Below are 15,225 nucleotides of genomic sequence, written 5' to 3' on the forward strand. Positions count from 1 at the left end.
GTTACTCACACAGCTTTATTCTTGCATCCATTTGGGGGAACGCTGGCTCTTTCCACATAACATAACAAGCACAATGGGGCTGTAATCCTGACTGGGATCCTGAGACACTACCGACATAAATAAGAAACAAAGCCTAAGGAGGATTAAATGCAGACCCTAATTTAACAACAGAGGGCTATTCAGCATAAGCTAGTAGTTAGACCCCAGGGATGACTCCCCGATTCCAATCCCAGCTCTGGCAGTGAGGCAGCCTTCACTATGCAGTGCCTCAATTTCCCTTTCTGTTACACTAATCTTCGTCCTGTGCGTGTGAGTCAGATCACATTTGTTAGGCACTTTGCCGCTATGAAGGGCTGGTGAATGTTTCAGCACCAGAACTAGCGCCCTAGTGACACTGAGGGCAGGCTGGTGCTGCACATGTGGGCTGCCCCCAAAGCTCACCTGCTCCAGGTCAGACTGGATGATCAGTGTAGTCCTTTCTGACCCTATGGAGCACCCTGGGGGAACCTGCAGTGTCTGTGGGCCCCCCCGCGGAACTCCGTACCCTGGGAGTGCTCCTCTCCACGGCCTGCACCTCCCTCCCCATTACGGGCCGCTGGCAGCCCGGTGACGCCCCGCGCTGCCCTCCCCAGGCAGCCGACCCGGGGCTGCCCAGAGGGAGCTGGGGGGCCCCAGCCCAGGCAGCACACGGTCCCCAGAGCAGTAGGAACCTAAAGTTTGCCGGTTACGTCAGCGGGCCCTGGCCCCGCCCCGGGGCGGGTCCCTATCGGTCCAGTCCCTGTAACTTTCCCACGCCGAACTCTGGGGAGATGCTCCAGGTGCCCGGAGCCGGGAGCGCGCTTGGCTCCGTCTGCTCCCCCCTCGACCCCCCCCCCACCCCGGAGCCTGCAGCTTAGTGACACCCGGCTCCCGCAGCCCAGGCACGGCGGGGCGGGCGGCACAGGATCCCTGAGCGTCTGGGGCAGGGCTGAGGGACCCGGCACCTTCCCGCGGCTGGAGCAGGCTTGCAGGTGAGCCCGAGCGGCCGGGGGCGCGGGGCCAGGCTCGGGCTTCGAACTCGTCCGATCTGGAGGGAGGGGGCGCGCCCCGCTGTCAGTGCTGTGTGGAGCTGCGGGCTGTAATTCGGACAGGTGCTCGGCTGCCGCTCCTTCGCGTTGAGAGAGTGACTCCGGTATGACTCTCCCCCGCACCCAGGCAAGGGGACAGCAGCGCCCACGGCAGGGTGGAGGCAGGGAGGGTGCAAGAGACTCGCTGCGCCTCCCGGGGGGGCGGGGCAGGGACAAGGAGCAGGAGGCGGCTGGAGCCGAGGGTGGGGGGGGGGGGGTGCCTGGACAAAGTTACCTGGGGAAGGAGCCTGCGGCGGAGCCTGGGCACTTTGCCGGGGAGCTGCCGCCCCCCCAGTCACTAGCGGCTCCTTCCCCTGCAGCTAGCTGCAGGCGCCCGGTGCAGCATGTGCCGGGGGTGGGTGCTCTGCTCTGCTCTGCTCTGGCAGGGAGCTGGCACCGGGCGGGAGCCATCGGGGAACAGTGCCCACGGGCCGGCGCCCCGGGCTGCCAGGCGGGGCTATCCCGAAGCGGGGGCGGCGGGGTCCCCCTGGCCAGGATTTTGGGAGCTGAGGGCTGATCTGCGCCCAGCTGGGGCTGTTTTACCTTCCATCCCCTCCCCCAGTTCACTCCCTTGTGCGAGACATGGCGCTAATTTCCATGACAACCGCTAATGTCACAAATAAAGGGAAGGGGGCGGGTAGGCTGGGCTCTAGCGGGTGCCCAAGTTTTGCCAGGCAGCATGGGGGGGCACGCCCTGGGCGAGGGGGTCTGTGTGCGTGGGCCGCGTGCTGTGCCAACGCTGGTGTGGGGGTGGGTGCAGCATGCCTGCATCTGTGGCCATGCCCGCCTGCGCGTGCAGGGGTGCGTCTGCCTTGCTCAGCCTGCGCGGGCAGGGGGCTCGCAGGCAGCCATCCCGAGGCGGGTAGGGGGCACCTGTGGGATCGTGCGCTGACTGAGCATGTAGAGTTGGAGGGTGTGTGGGGCCATTGCTGGGCAGGAGGGGAATATGTTATCTTATAAGCATAACAAGTAGATCTCTTCCCCCCCCCCCCCTCCCCCCAGGGATGCTGACCTCCAGCGGGTGCAGCGACACGGGGTGAGAGGCCGGGCCCCGCAGCGCTGGCCGCCCAGAGGCGGTTTCCATCCACTCCGGCAGAGCCTTGCACGTGCTCAGGGCTGTGACACCAGCCATGTGTGCTGTGTTTGTCTCAGGAGTGGGGGTGCACATGTGATGGCCATTTATGTGAGAAGGGGGCAGGGTTTGAGTTCTGCCGCCCCCTGCGAGTCCCTAGCTGGAGCCCTCTCACAAAGCCAGATGTCCCCACCCCTTCCTTGACTTTCATTCGTGGGGTGTCAGGCACTGGCTCCTGCCCCAGACCCTCAGTGGTGCTGGTGTGAAATTGTTTCATCCTGCCCTCTGTATGTGGCTCTGGCTGGGCTCTGGTCTTCTGCAGGGTCATCTGGGCAAAGTCTGGAGGGTCGGGCTGGGGCAACCCTGTGGTCCTTCTCAACCCCCCTCCCCCCAGTCTGTCTGATCTCTCTACCTCCTCAGGACGGACTTTGCCACCTGCACTCCTGACCACCACCCCCCACCTCAGATCCCTCCTGCTGCCTTCCCTCGGCCTGAGCTCCCTGATGTAGCCCCCAGGGGCTGCACTCTTCATGCAGTGGCTTTGCGTGCGCCCTCAGGGACAGTGGCACCTTGCCGCTGCTGGAGGCGCTGGAAGTTTGGTGTCATCCTGCCCACTCCTCTGAACTTACAGCCATTTCGTGGCATTGGGACCCATTGGTTCATGCTACCTGGTGCCTGCACATTGCACTCCAGGGCACTGAGGAGAAATATTGACCTGAGCACAGCAGGCTATAGCCAGGAGTCAGAAGTCTGCCAGCAAACTGTGGTATAGGGAGTCAGCTGGCTGGGGGGAAGGAGCGGGCACAGAGCCCTGGAAATCACTGCTACACCTGGGGTGGGGTAGATCTTTAGCAGTGTCCCTGGTATCCCCAGACCCAATGTGTGCAGAGGAGGCGGACTTCATTTTACTGCTTTCCGTGCCGGACCCCCAGGAGTGTCTGGGCTCAGTCTTGACCTGGTGTACATGGGTGCAACTTCCCTGCCTGCAATGGAGTGGTGTCAGCTTATGCCAGCTCTGAATCTGGCCTGCTGGGGTCTCAGGGTTTCAACGGTGTGTTGCTGTTTTCTCCTTAAATCTCCATTGAAGCAGGTGCTGGGGGACCCTGACCCGGTCATGCTGTCCTCCCCAGCCTGGCCATTGTAAGATCCTTCCCTGCTTAGTTTTGTGCAGTTGTAGGATTCCCCCAGCAATGAGAGGTTATTTCTTGGCCTGATCTCCCTCTCTGTATGTGTTCTATTCCTTAATTCCAGCCCCATAGCCCCAGATGATGGTGAGTTCTGGCCTCAAGACAGACCCCACTTCAGTGCAAGCCCCAGTGCTCAGGAACTGGTGCTGGGGTCAGGCGCATCGGTATCTCCTGCGGAGTGCAAGTCAGGCTTGGCTCGTGGAGGACCTAATGTTACCTGGGACTGCAGGGGGCATGTCCGAGCTGCCTGGGATGCTGCAGAGCCAGTGCTAGGCTGCAGGCCACTTGGTAGGAAGCAGCATGTGGACTCAGTCTCCCTCTTGCTTCCTGGGGCACTGTGTCCCAGCTCGTCTTTCACAGGGAGGAGCTGGTGGATGGGGCTGGTGAATTCTCTTAGAGTATTGTGAGTGGTTGTTATTGGGAGCTGGCAATGGTTTGGATGTATTGTTCCTGTCAGAATTCATGGGCTGGGTTTTCCCCTCCCAGTGGCCCCAGCACCATGCTGGACCGCAGGGGGTGGGAGTGCTCACTGAAGTCAGAGATTGTCTGTCTGTCTCCCTCCCGCCCTGGGGCTGGGGCAGGACTGTTGCTAAGCACAGGCCTTGCCCTGGTTTGGGACAGCTGCTGGAGGGGTTTGCAGAGCTCCATGTGCAAAGGCAGTTGGTTTCAGGTGTGAAAGCAGGAGTCAGACTCCCTGCTACCTTGCTGAGGAGCCATCAGTGCCTACAGGCTGGGCTCCAGCCTCTGTGCTTCAGCCAATCACAGACACATGGGGTTAGAAGGGACCGCAAGGATCATCTAGTCTAACCCCCTGCCAAGATGCAGGATTTGTTGTGTCTAAAAGCATCCTTGGCCCCCTTAAAAATGCCTCCTAATGCACCTAGCAGGCTCTGCAGTGTTACTCAAACTTCCAAAATGTTTCTGTCCTTTTAACTCCCTTTCCAGCATGTGACTCATGAGTGTGATGTGGCAGTGAGTTCCACAGGTTGTCATCAGCTGAGACTCCCTCCTATTCTCCTGTTATGGGATAGGAAGGAACCATGTCATTTCCACTATATCCTTCAGGATCCTTACAAACCTCAGCCAAGTCCAATCGGAATAATTTGCAGTTCCAGATGCACTGACCCCAGCAACCCCCAGCTCTTGTATGTAATATCCCCTTCCTTCTATCACCCTGATCTCCCCCCCCCACCCCCCACTGCCTTTTCCTGATCTGTTCTCAACGTTCACCTCTAAAAGGACAGGATGCAAGTACAGGGTTTGAAGTGTGAACAAACCACTGATTTATAGAACAGCATTTTCCCCTCCCCATTCTTTTAATACAACCCAGCAGCCGATTTTCCTTTTTTCTGCTGCCATGATTGATGTTGAGGCTATTAGATTCAATGAAGGCTCTTTCCTGGGGTTTCTTTATGATCTGCAGCCGTCTCACTTCGGCTCTGTTCTTCTCAGATCTCACAAGCTAAGTAGGGTTGGTCCCTGCATGATACTTGGTTGAAAGAGCTTTGAAGGGTTCCCTGCATGGAGCTCCTCCAGTACCCCTTAGTCCCAATCTGCAGCCCCCTGCTATGCCAGCCCTGTGCTTCTATCCCATCCCAGCTCTGCCAGTGCCACTCAATCCCGACTTAGCGCCTCTGAGGTCCATGTCTGTTACTTCTTGCACCACCATGAACAATCCCTTTTAGGCTGTTCTGGGGTCTGATATCACAGCCCCATTATTTAGGTCCATCTCGGATCAGTGGCTGTTGCTCTTCCCTCTGGGTACAGTCCCTCTCTAGTCAGACGGTGTCAGAAGAGAAGCCACTATTTCTGGAGAGGTAGCCCAAGCGCTGCCCAGAGCAGGCTGTCGCCTCCCAGGTACGTGACACCAGTGCCTCTGAATAAGCAAAATCGCCCCGCTCACTGCTCCGTTCTCTGGCAGCCACCTGCCTAGCTGGAAATGGAAGCAGAGCTCCAGAAAGCTCTAGGCAGAGGCAGCTGCTTGTTAACCCCCAAGGTCGGGCTGAGGCTGCAACGGCGCGCTGGACAGATATGAAGCGAGTCAGGCGGGGGCTATGTGGATGGGCTGAGGACAGGTGAGGGCTGGGAAGCTAATTTAAAGCCGCAGTACAGCAGCAGGAATGTTTACATTGAATCGGGCTTGTTGGCTTGTGAAAGCTGCGTCATCTCTTCATGCCATCCACGCCCTGCCTCCCACTTCCACAGCTATTGTGTCTTGCACTGTTGCGTCTTGTCTTAAATTAGATGCTAAGCGATTGGGGGCAGGAGCTGTGTATGTGTGTGCATAGTGGCCCTTCCCCAGTCTGGTTGGAGGTCTGCTGTAACAGACAGAAAAGCATCAACAAACTCCTAACTTGCCCGTTCCCCTTGCCACCCCTAGGTCTCTGCTGGCATCATCAGGGTGCAGATCTCTGCCACTAAAGTGCCCATGACTAGAGTTATGCTCCTGCTGTGTCGACTGCAGCTGTCCCACTGCAAATCCCCTGGTGTTCCCTCCAGCTCTTTGAATTAGCTCTGCCTCCCCTGCTCTTTGTGACACCGCCTTGTGAGGTCTTGTCTGCATGTTCACACAGTTAGCTTCCCACAGAGCCTTAACGAGGATGTTAGTGAAGCTGGACCTGTGCCCAATCCCCACACAGCCTCTTTTCCCCAGCTGGGTACATGGATGTAGGTCACTGCCCCAGGCCATCCATGGGGCCTGGTCACGCTCACTGAAGTCAATGGGAGTGGAGGACATGTGACCCCTTTAAGGGAGTACTCAGGATGTGCAGGATCGTGCCCAGCCAAGCCACGTGAGGTGTCGCTGGATGCTCTGGAATGATGCTATAAAATCTGAGTTACCCTGCCCCGGCTCCCCTGAGCAGCCGGGCCCATGATTAAAAAAACCCAAGAGCTGTCACGTTTCCCTGGCATGGCCTCTTCCTTTAGAACACAATGTGCTGCCTATTGTTCCTGGTTCCATTCTTCTCAAACGGCTGCCAGGTTCTTTCCTGGTTAGTGCCTATTCTGCCTGGCTGAGACAGTCAGACCTAGCGGGCAAAGCTCTCCTTTGCTATGTGAGAGCCTGGCTCTACATTCACTCTTCTCCCGACTTCTGCCTCTCTTCCTCCCCTTCCCCCACCCTCACACTCTCTTCCACCACCACCCCGTCCCTAAATGTGCCATTGGTGGGGCAGTGGCTCTGTTCCAATTCCCTCGATATCCAAGTGCATGGGAATGCCACCTGATCTGTGGCTGTGCAAGCCCAATCTAATCCTCATGACACTACCCCCTGGTGGAGGAGACTGGAAATGCAGCATCCACTGAGGTAGTATTAGAAACTTGAGGTCTTCACTTTATTGCTTTTGAATTCTAGTAACACAATAACAGATACACCCAGGAAATAGCTCTGGTGTGTCTCACTGTTCTCTGACTTTTACACGGCCCCCACCTTTTTAATGTGGTGCAGATTGTGTTGACAACATCCACCTGCATTGACAAAATTGTTAGGATGTGTGCAGTGATAAGCTGCCAAAATCTTAACAACCAGTTCCCTCCTCACCCCACGAGGGGGTCGTGCCCCCCCCGCCCCTGGGAACTCCTGCCCCATCCAACCCCCCACGTTTTTTGACCCCCCCCCCCGGAACCCCTGCCCCATCCACCCCCCTCCCCTGTCCCCTGACTGCCTCCAGAACTGGGCAGGAGGGTCTCGTGGGCCACTGTAGTGGGTGCCCACCCCACCCCTAAGAGCCAGAGGGACCTTCCGGGGCGCAAGGTGGGGAGTCCTGGCGGTGCTTACCTGGGGCAGCTCCCAAAAAGCATCTGGCAGGTCCCTCTGGCTCCTAGGGGCGGGGGAGCGTCCGCTCACCCCACTGATCACATCAAAAGTGGCGCCTTAGGCGCCGACTCCGTGGGTGCTCCGGGGCTGGAGCACCCACAGGGAAAATTTGGTGGGTGCAGAGCTCCCCAGCCCCAGCTCACCTCACCTCCGCTCTGCCTCCTCCCCTGAACGTGCCACCCCACTCTGCTTCTTCGCACCCCCCACCCCCAGCTTCCCGAGAATCAGCTGTTCATGCGGGAAGCCTGGGAGGGCTGAGAAGCAGGCGGCAGCTTTGCACTCAGGCCCAGGGAGGCAGAGGTGAACTGGGGTGGGGAGTGGTCCCCCCGCCCCTCCCCGGCCTGGGTTACCTGCTGCTGTGCGGGCGGCCTTCCTCGCTCCTCCCTGCCCCAACTCACCTCTGCCATCCTGGGCCTGAGCGCGAAGCCGCCGCCTGCTTCTCAGCCCTCCCAGGCTTCCCGCATGAACAGCTGATTCTCGGGAAGCTGGCCGGGGGTCCAGCGGAGAAGCAGAGCAGGGCGGTGCGTTCAGGAGAGGAGGCGGAGCGGAGATGAGCTGGGGCCGGGTGCAGGGCGGGAAGCTGCAGGTGGGTGCTCTGCACCCATCAAATTTTCACCATGGGTGCTCCAGCCCTGCGGCACCCACGGAGTTGGCAGCTAAGGCGCCACTTTTGACTGGTTGTTAAATTTAGAAGCCCTTTTAGAACCGGTTGTCACTCGCGGGACAACCAGTTCTAAAAGGGCTTCTAAATTTAACAACCGGTTCTAGTGAACCGGTGGGTGAACTGTCTCCAGCTCACCACTATATGTGTGCATGGGGAGAACAGTGGTGGTGGGAAGGAGGAGGGGAATTTGAGATTTTGGGCTAAGCACGTTAGCTGGCTGTTTCAGGTGAGCCAAAGGGACACGTGCACAGCTATCGCTTGGGGCTGTCTGCAAACTCAGGCAGACACCATAAGGCTGGGTCATGTATTAAGGGTTTTCTTTGTGACTATAAGAATGAGGATTTTTAAAAAAACAAAATTAATCAATTCTGGAGCATGATTCAGTTGCAAAGGGTGAATTCCAGAACAAATTCTGTGGCCTGTGGATGCACAGGGCGCTGAAAACTAGGTTCAGATTTCCCAGTGATTTTTCCCTCCTTCATTTTCGTTGTCAATGACAGGTTTTTTTTTTAAAAGGCACTCAAATTACTCAGGAGTCAAAAATATTTCAGTCGCCATTCTTGTGAATTTTACTGTATGTCCCATGTTATTTGTTTTCCTTAAAGCCCCAGCTCCCAGAGTCATGTTATCTCTCTGGAAAAAGTTCCTTTCATTCCCTGGCCCCCTTTGGGTTTTGTTTGCCCTTGTCACTATGCCACCTCAGCTGATTCTGGGTTCAATCTCAGCTCCTGGACTGGTTCTAGTGTCTAGCCACATGGGCTCCAGAGGAATGGTGGGGGCTTGCACTCATGGGGAAGGATAGCCCAGTGGTTAGGGTGCTCCCTGGGATTTAAGACCTGGGGTTAGTTCCTGTGTCCACTGCAGACTCTCTGCGTGAGCTTGGGCCAGTCGCTTCATCTCTCTGGGCCTCAGCTGCCCCATGGGGACAACAGCCCTGCCTGGTCACCCAGGGGGCTGTGGTGATACAGATGTGACAGACGGTGAGGTGCCCACGTACTAGAGTGATGGAGGCCAGAGACGTCCCTAAACCAGATGAGCATTACCAGGCTGAATTGTCTTGCTCCTCCTGCTGCCCCCCTCTCACTAGACTTGTGTCTTCCAGCACCCTGGCCCAGCGGTGCAGCAAACTCAGTTCTGTTCTGCTCTTGTCCAGTCCAGATACCCCCACACACGCCTGTTCTCTTCTGGCTCATGCCCTGCATCCTCCCATGCCTGGGCAGGGCTCCCTTGGTGTTGCCCTGGAAGGTTGCTGCCGCAATTCTGCCACTGCCTGGCTCCTGCATAGGGTCCCCCGATTTTATAGGGACAGTCCTGATATTTGGGTATTTGTCTTGTTTAGATGCCAATTACCTCCCCACCCCTGTCCCGCTTTTTCACCCTTGCTATCTGGTCACCCTACTCCTGCAGCACGGGCCCTGGCGAGCAGATGGTTGCTGAATATGGGCCACTGATGGCGCTGCCCCTGTGACTAACCAGAGGAGGCCGGTTCTGTGTGCCGGCTCAGCCCACCAGAGTGCTTTGGAAGTGGACTGGTGCTGTGCTCTCCTGCCAGGGCCTGAGACTCAGTCGCTAATTCTGGCTTTCCTACTCCTTATTAGATCCATAAAGTAGTAGAGCATTTCATTATGGGCCGGAGAGCGGCAGGCAATGCGAGTGAACGCTACCATTCACAGCTCCCTCCGGTGCCGTTCCAACATGCTACATCTTACACATGCCCTGCCATGTGTGCTGCTGTGCCCAAGCCCCTGGGGCCCCACCTCAGTGCCTAACGCCATCCCTGCTCTCCAGGGGTGTTAATGCAGCACATCCACATAACCCCCATGGAGTGGGGCAGGGAGAAGAGAATCTCCCCCCATGACATGGGGCTCCAGCACCTTCCACATGCAGGCAGCTCAGGACTCTGCTACCTTGCTCTTCTCTTCACTGCTGACGGTGGACAGGTGTATGCAAGGGAGGCCCTGATTCCCCAGCAAAGATGGGAAGGGTCCATGGGATGCTGAATGTAGCAGGCAGAAGAAGCCAGGATGGCGTGTCTTGTACCTACGGAGCAGGAAGCTCCTGAGAGGGCCTGGGGCAGGCTGAGATGAATGGGGTGAGTGGGGGAGGAGAAAAGCAACTGGCCCAGGCTGAGGGGGCCCATCCTGGGTCCTGCTTTTGTTGGTGCATTGGCTGCCAACATGGCCAACACCAGGGAATTTGAGGGCTGGACACCTGAGTCTTTATGGCTTGTGCTAGAGCCAGACTCTATAACAGCCCCACTTCCTGCATGATGTGTAACCTCCCCTCCCCATTCATTGGCCAGTGAAATCCGCTGTCCCTTCCTGGGGAAGCTAGCTGAGGGTATAGGCAGGGGCTGGGCAGTCTGGGCAGATCACAAGGTGCCAGGCTGGCAGGCTTCCAGGGGACCCAGCCCCACATCCTGGGCAGGGCACAGGGTGAGTGCCTCCTGCTTCTGGTGTGGGTCAGGGTCCCTGCATTCCACAGCTTCCTCTCAGTGCTGAGCACAGCCTGCCCCATGGCAGCTCCCTCCAGCAGGAGAGGGCAAGGCAGGATGCATGTGAATCCCAGGCCTTGAAGCTGCGCTGGGGCTCACCCTGCTGATTCTGAACCTATCTGTGAGGTGCAGCTCCCTGCCAGCCTGGCACAGTGTGTCCTTTGCCCTCCTGCCCAGGAGCTGTCAGCACCCATCCCCCAACCAGTCAACCCCTGGCCTCCTTGCTTTTCCATTGCATGCTGTCTGTGCCCCAGCACCCACTAAGAACGGGGCACTGAGACTGAGTTTAAACTGTTGTTTAATGGGTGCGAATCTGGTGCTTGTTAGTCACTGATAAAGCAAAGGAAAGCTCCTCCTGCACAGTTCTGCCAGTGCCCCTCACTCCTGCCTCACAGCCACCTGCTTGCCCAGCCCTGGGCTCGTCCCTGAGCTCTGCTGATGCTCCTCATTCCCGACCAGCAGCTTCCCTGTTATCTCAGGCCTGGGCCCCCGGATATACACCCTGCCAACTGACCCTTGGTTTGGGTTGTGCCGAGACAGAGCAGTGAGATCTCCCTGAGCCCCTTCACTCCCCAGGACAGGAGTGAGTGAGGTCATGGCCCATGCCTCCCCCACCCAGCACCACATTCCTCCCTGCAGCCTGTCACGGACTTACAGGACTCGTGCTCTCTCCTGGCCCCATAACGTCCCTGGAAGGAACCCCCTTCAATGTGACAGCCCTTCTCAGGGGACCATTCTCTCTTGGGGGTTAAGCCGTAGGCCCCTCTGCCTCTTGCTAACACACCTCTCTGAGCCCTCAGCACGCCTGTCTCTCGCCATGGGCCCCTCAGGGAGTCCACTCTCTCTGGACCTCTGGGGCCTCAACGCCCAGAGGGAATAATGAAACCCTGTTCTCTAGACTGGAGTGACTCTCATCCAGTGTAAAACAGGATGATTTGTGAGCATCTGAACCCAGCACAGGAAACTCTCCAGGCCTAGCATCCCTCAGCACCGTACATCTAGGTCTGTCCCGCATCCAGGTGGGCTCTGGATGCTTTCTCTCTGTCTAGTCCAGCAGCCCCCTCCTTCCAGCCAATCATCCAATATCATCTCCCCCAACAGCTCCTCCCCTGTCCTTTGTCTTCTGTCCCAAGTAAACAGGTCACTGGGGCTCTTGCTCTTCCATCCTTTGTTCCCCTCTGATGGAACTGATTGGTCAGGGCACCAGCATCCTCTCTCCTCAGCCCTTTGTCCCCCCCGCTGGCCAGAACCAGCTGGCTGCCAAGCTGGGGTGGGCCTCTTAGTCATTAGTTGTTAGGGTTCCCCATCTCCAGGCCATTGTCTGGGGTCCCAGCTGCTAGGTGAGGTCCTCTGCAACAACAAACCCTCTCCTATCATCTTGCTAAACATGCAGCACACAGGGAAACTGAGGTATGCACATACCATTCATGTAAAACACTACAAAAATCCCAACCTTGTCACAGGGCCGTGTGGGGAGTGGGGTGTATATCACAGTCCGGCTGGTAGCACCTCTGCCCTAGTGTGAACGTCAATCTCATGGCCTCTGCCCACCAAACCCAGGCGGGATCACGGAGTTCCAGCCAGCCGCTCCCAGGTCAGACAGCCATGACCCTGTGGTATCCGAGGGCTCCCATATCCTGGCAGAGTGCAGTGGGATCCACCCATGGTCAGTGGGGTCCCTCTGGATGCCCCTGACCCCCCCAGTCTATAATGCCCAGCAGTAGTCACTGCTCCAGGGGTGCCATGATTCAAGAGACCAGTCCTGCCTGGGGAGCACCTGAATGGCAGGATGGGGTAGGGGTGTTTGCTAGCCAAGGGCTGTCGCAGGTTGAGTGGGGGAGCCAGAACTGGCAGCATTTTGTGGTGTTTGCCAGGCGCCTAGAGCAGATGAGTCACATTGGCGACAAAGACCCTGCCAGCATCTTAGCCCAGCTTTCGAGGTCTGGTACCTTGGTAGAATGCAGCAGCACGGAGCCAGCGTTATCAACGTGTACAGTGATGGCAGAGCAGCATCTATTGAGTGCTTGCCTTAAGCACAGGGGGACCGTGGCATCCTGAACAGAGCAATGCCAAAGCCTGGGCAGAGATCTGGCCTGCAGCTTCTGTCAAGTCTAGCCCAGAGCTCCGCTCCGTACATGCCCCTCTGCACTCCAGCATTGGGTATGGGATGGGGCTAGGGAAAGACAAGAGGTTTCTCCAGATCCTCTGCCCGTTTTTATTCTAGTGGGAATGAAGGTGTGTTCTTTCATCAGCTGAATTAACCTTCCCAGTCTGCAGCCACACCTGGGCTGCTGGGGAAATGGACTGATTAAAAGCAGCAGCATATCTGAGGGACCGTCTACTCTCGTCTCCCCGAGCCCCACTTGAGGACCCATACCTGCGCTAGCTCTGATTGAGCTAGCGTGCTAAAGAGAATGGTGGCGCCGTCGTGGCCCTAGAGTGGGAAAGGCTAGCTTCCCCAGGGCAATCCCATCCGAGAGGCTAAGCGTAGTTGGTTGGCCAGCTTCTTGCGTTGCTGCAGCTACACTCTGTTTTTAGCACCTGAGCTCCAGCAGAGCCAATGTGGGTCCATCTCCTTGAGCTGGGAATTTATTTATTTGGCGTATGCAATCCAGTCAAGCCAAGCCACAGCATTCTTATCAACAGTGTTCAAAGCACAAAGACCTCCAGGAAGTTGAGTCATTTTGCAGCTCTCAGCACTGGGAATTACGCCCCCAGCTCCGAGCGAGCCCTGACTCCAGGTGCAGAAAGGATGAAGGCTAAACTGGGAGTTTAAAATGCCTTTGCATCATCCCAGGTGTGGCTGTAACAGAGGGGAGGAAACTGGGTTCACACTGATGAACAGGGGCCAGATCCCTGGTGGGTGTAAATCAGCATCATCCCAGGGCAGCTGATGGGCCACATTCCTCATGGGTGTAAATCAGCATCATCCAGCCAGTGGGGTGCCATCTCCCCAGACTCCCACAGACAGGCTACCTCTCCCTGCTCTGTGTGCAGGATCCCATGTGGAGGTCACCCCAGGGCAGGGTGCAGGGTCTCCCCCTCCTGCTCTGCACTGTAGCGATGCTGCACATGCACCCAACCCCTCCAGTGCCCCTTTCTGCTGCCCTGTGGCATTAATAAGAATGATCCTTAGCACCGCTCATCTTCAGAGCCCTTTAGAAACCCCAGCTAATGAACCCTCCCACGGGCTTGATCCCCATTTGCATTGCAAACCCCTCATTCCTGCTGTCTACTTCCCTGCATCTGGGCTCCTCCTGTCACTGGGCTCTGTGTTGGTATATTGCTAACCCTCTCCCCATTCCTATGCATTTGCTGCCAGCTGAATCCATGTTGCTGTTTCCTGCCAGCGATTTGAACCCTGGCTTTGGTGGCAGTTTCCCTGTCCTCACTGGGGCCTGCAGCTCCTCTTGACTCCACATCAGCTGTTGAGGGACCAGGACAGAGGCTGTGTTTGGCACAGTATTTCCTGCACAGACAGCAGCTGTTTTAAAAGGAAGATGAGGGGTGGGGCAGAAGCTCCCCACAGTGTTAATGGTTCATCAGCAGGCTTTGAACCCAGGATCTTGAACATCACAGTACAGGCCACCCCTGCATCAGCTAAAGAAGTGGCTCCATTAGTCAGGTGCAGTAGTAGGTTGTTATCCTCTAGTGCAGTGGCCCCTGATCCCTTCAGTAGCAAGACCCTCCTGTCATTAGCAATTTAGGGGTTGAAATGCCATCCAGGTTGAGAACCCCAGAGCTTGTGGACCAGTGGCCAGAGGGAAGCATGGCGTGCACCCCATGAGCACAGCACACTTTGCAGGAGGGGTGACCTCCTTTGTTTGGATTGGGCAGGGTTAGCTAGGCCCAGGACTTCTTGGGCAGGCATGTTGGGAAATTGTTGCCACGGACACTGCTGGGGAAGAAGGAGCAAGGAGGGGATTGGAGGAAGTGGGCTGGTGATTTGGGCCCAATGTGGGGGACTGGAGAAGGCAGAGACCCTCCCCTCAGGTGGTCTTCACCCCTGACCTGTGTCAGACCAGACCTTCACCCCTGATCCTGTGTGGGGAGGGGTACCGAAAGGCCTGTGATGTGTTTAGGGAGCATTGGGGGCTTATCCTGGTGTCCTAGAGCTAGGCTCCTGTTCTGTGAGCAGGGGGCTGTTCCCCTCCACCACAGAGTCCAAGGGGCTCTAAGGCTGAATGTGTCCATGAGGTGCCAGGTACACATGGGAGCTGCTGACAGTGCAGGCTACTGACTCGCTTGGGCGTGGGATGCTGGGATGGATCCGGCTGTTGCTCAGGAAAGTGTGTCAGCCTCATGCCTGTGAGTAGTAGCTACTGATGCTTTCCTGGAATAGGATTAGCATCAATGTAGCCAGTGCCAAGTAATTAGTGCTAACGAGCTGTCAGATGGGAAGCTCTGGTCACTGAATTGCCCAATAGCGATTAGGAAGGGATCTTCCCAGATCCTAGCCAGCAGCATCGTTCTCGTTGTGCAGCACAGAGGCGCTGACTCTGGGGGTGCTCTGGGGCTGAAGCACCCATGAAAAATAGTAGGGGGTGCTCAGCACCCACCAGTCACAGTGGTTCTTGGCCAGGGCTGGCTGCCGATCAGCTGTTCAGCAGGCCCCCAGGATGGCCAGCAGATCAGCAAGCAGCTGATGGGAGGCATTGGGGTGGGGGCTCAGGGGAGCGGGGGCGGGAAGAGGCGGAGTGACAGTGGGGCTTCAGGGAAAGGGGTGGAGCGGGGATGGGAAGAGGCAGGGTGAGGGCAGGGCCTCAGGGGAGGAGGCGGAGCAGGGCTGGGGCCTCATGGTGGAGCAGAGGTCGAGTACCTATTGTGGGGGTGTGGGAGAGTCAGCGCCTATGGTACAGAGTGTTGTGGTTGGCACTGCATTTGC

The 15,225-nt window shown here is 57.3% G+C and overlaps 1 protein-coding gene across 2 annotated transcripts in view; it reads left to right on the top strand.

The window, feature by feature from the left end:
- Positions 1-808: 808 nt before the first annotated feature.
- Positions 809-15,225, top strand: part of CAMKV (CaM kinase like vesicle associated) — a 64,088-nt gene continuing 49,671 nt past the window's right edge. The window contains exon 1 of one of the 2 annotated variants that reach the window (XM_084634475.1): positions 809-1,010. The gene's annotated coding sequence lies outside the window, so the exon portion shown is untranslated. Of the gene's footprint in view, positions 1,011-1,096; positions 1,172-15,225 lie in introns of those variants that run through there. The other variant, XM_084634476.1, reaches the window with a different exon arrangement.

This window comes from Lepidochelys olivacea (genome assembly GCF_965140295.1).
Source record: "Lepidochelys olivacea isolate rLepOli2 genome assembly, chromosome: 7".
Classification (NCBI taxonomy): Eukaryota; Metazoa; Chordata; order Testudines; family Cheloniidae; genus Lepidochelys; species Lepidochelys olivacea.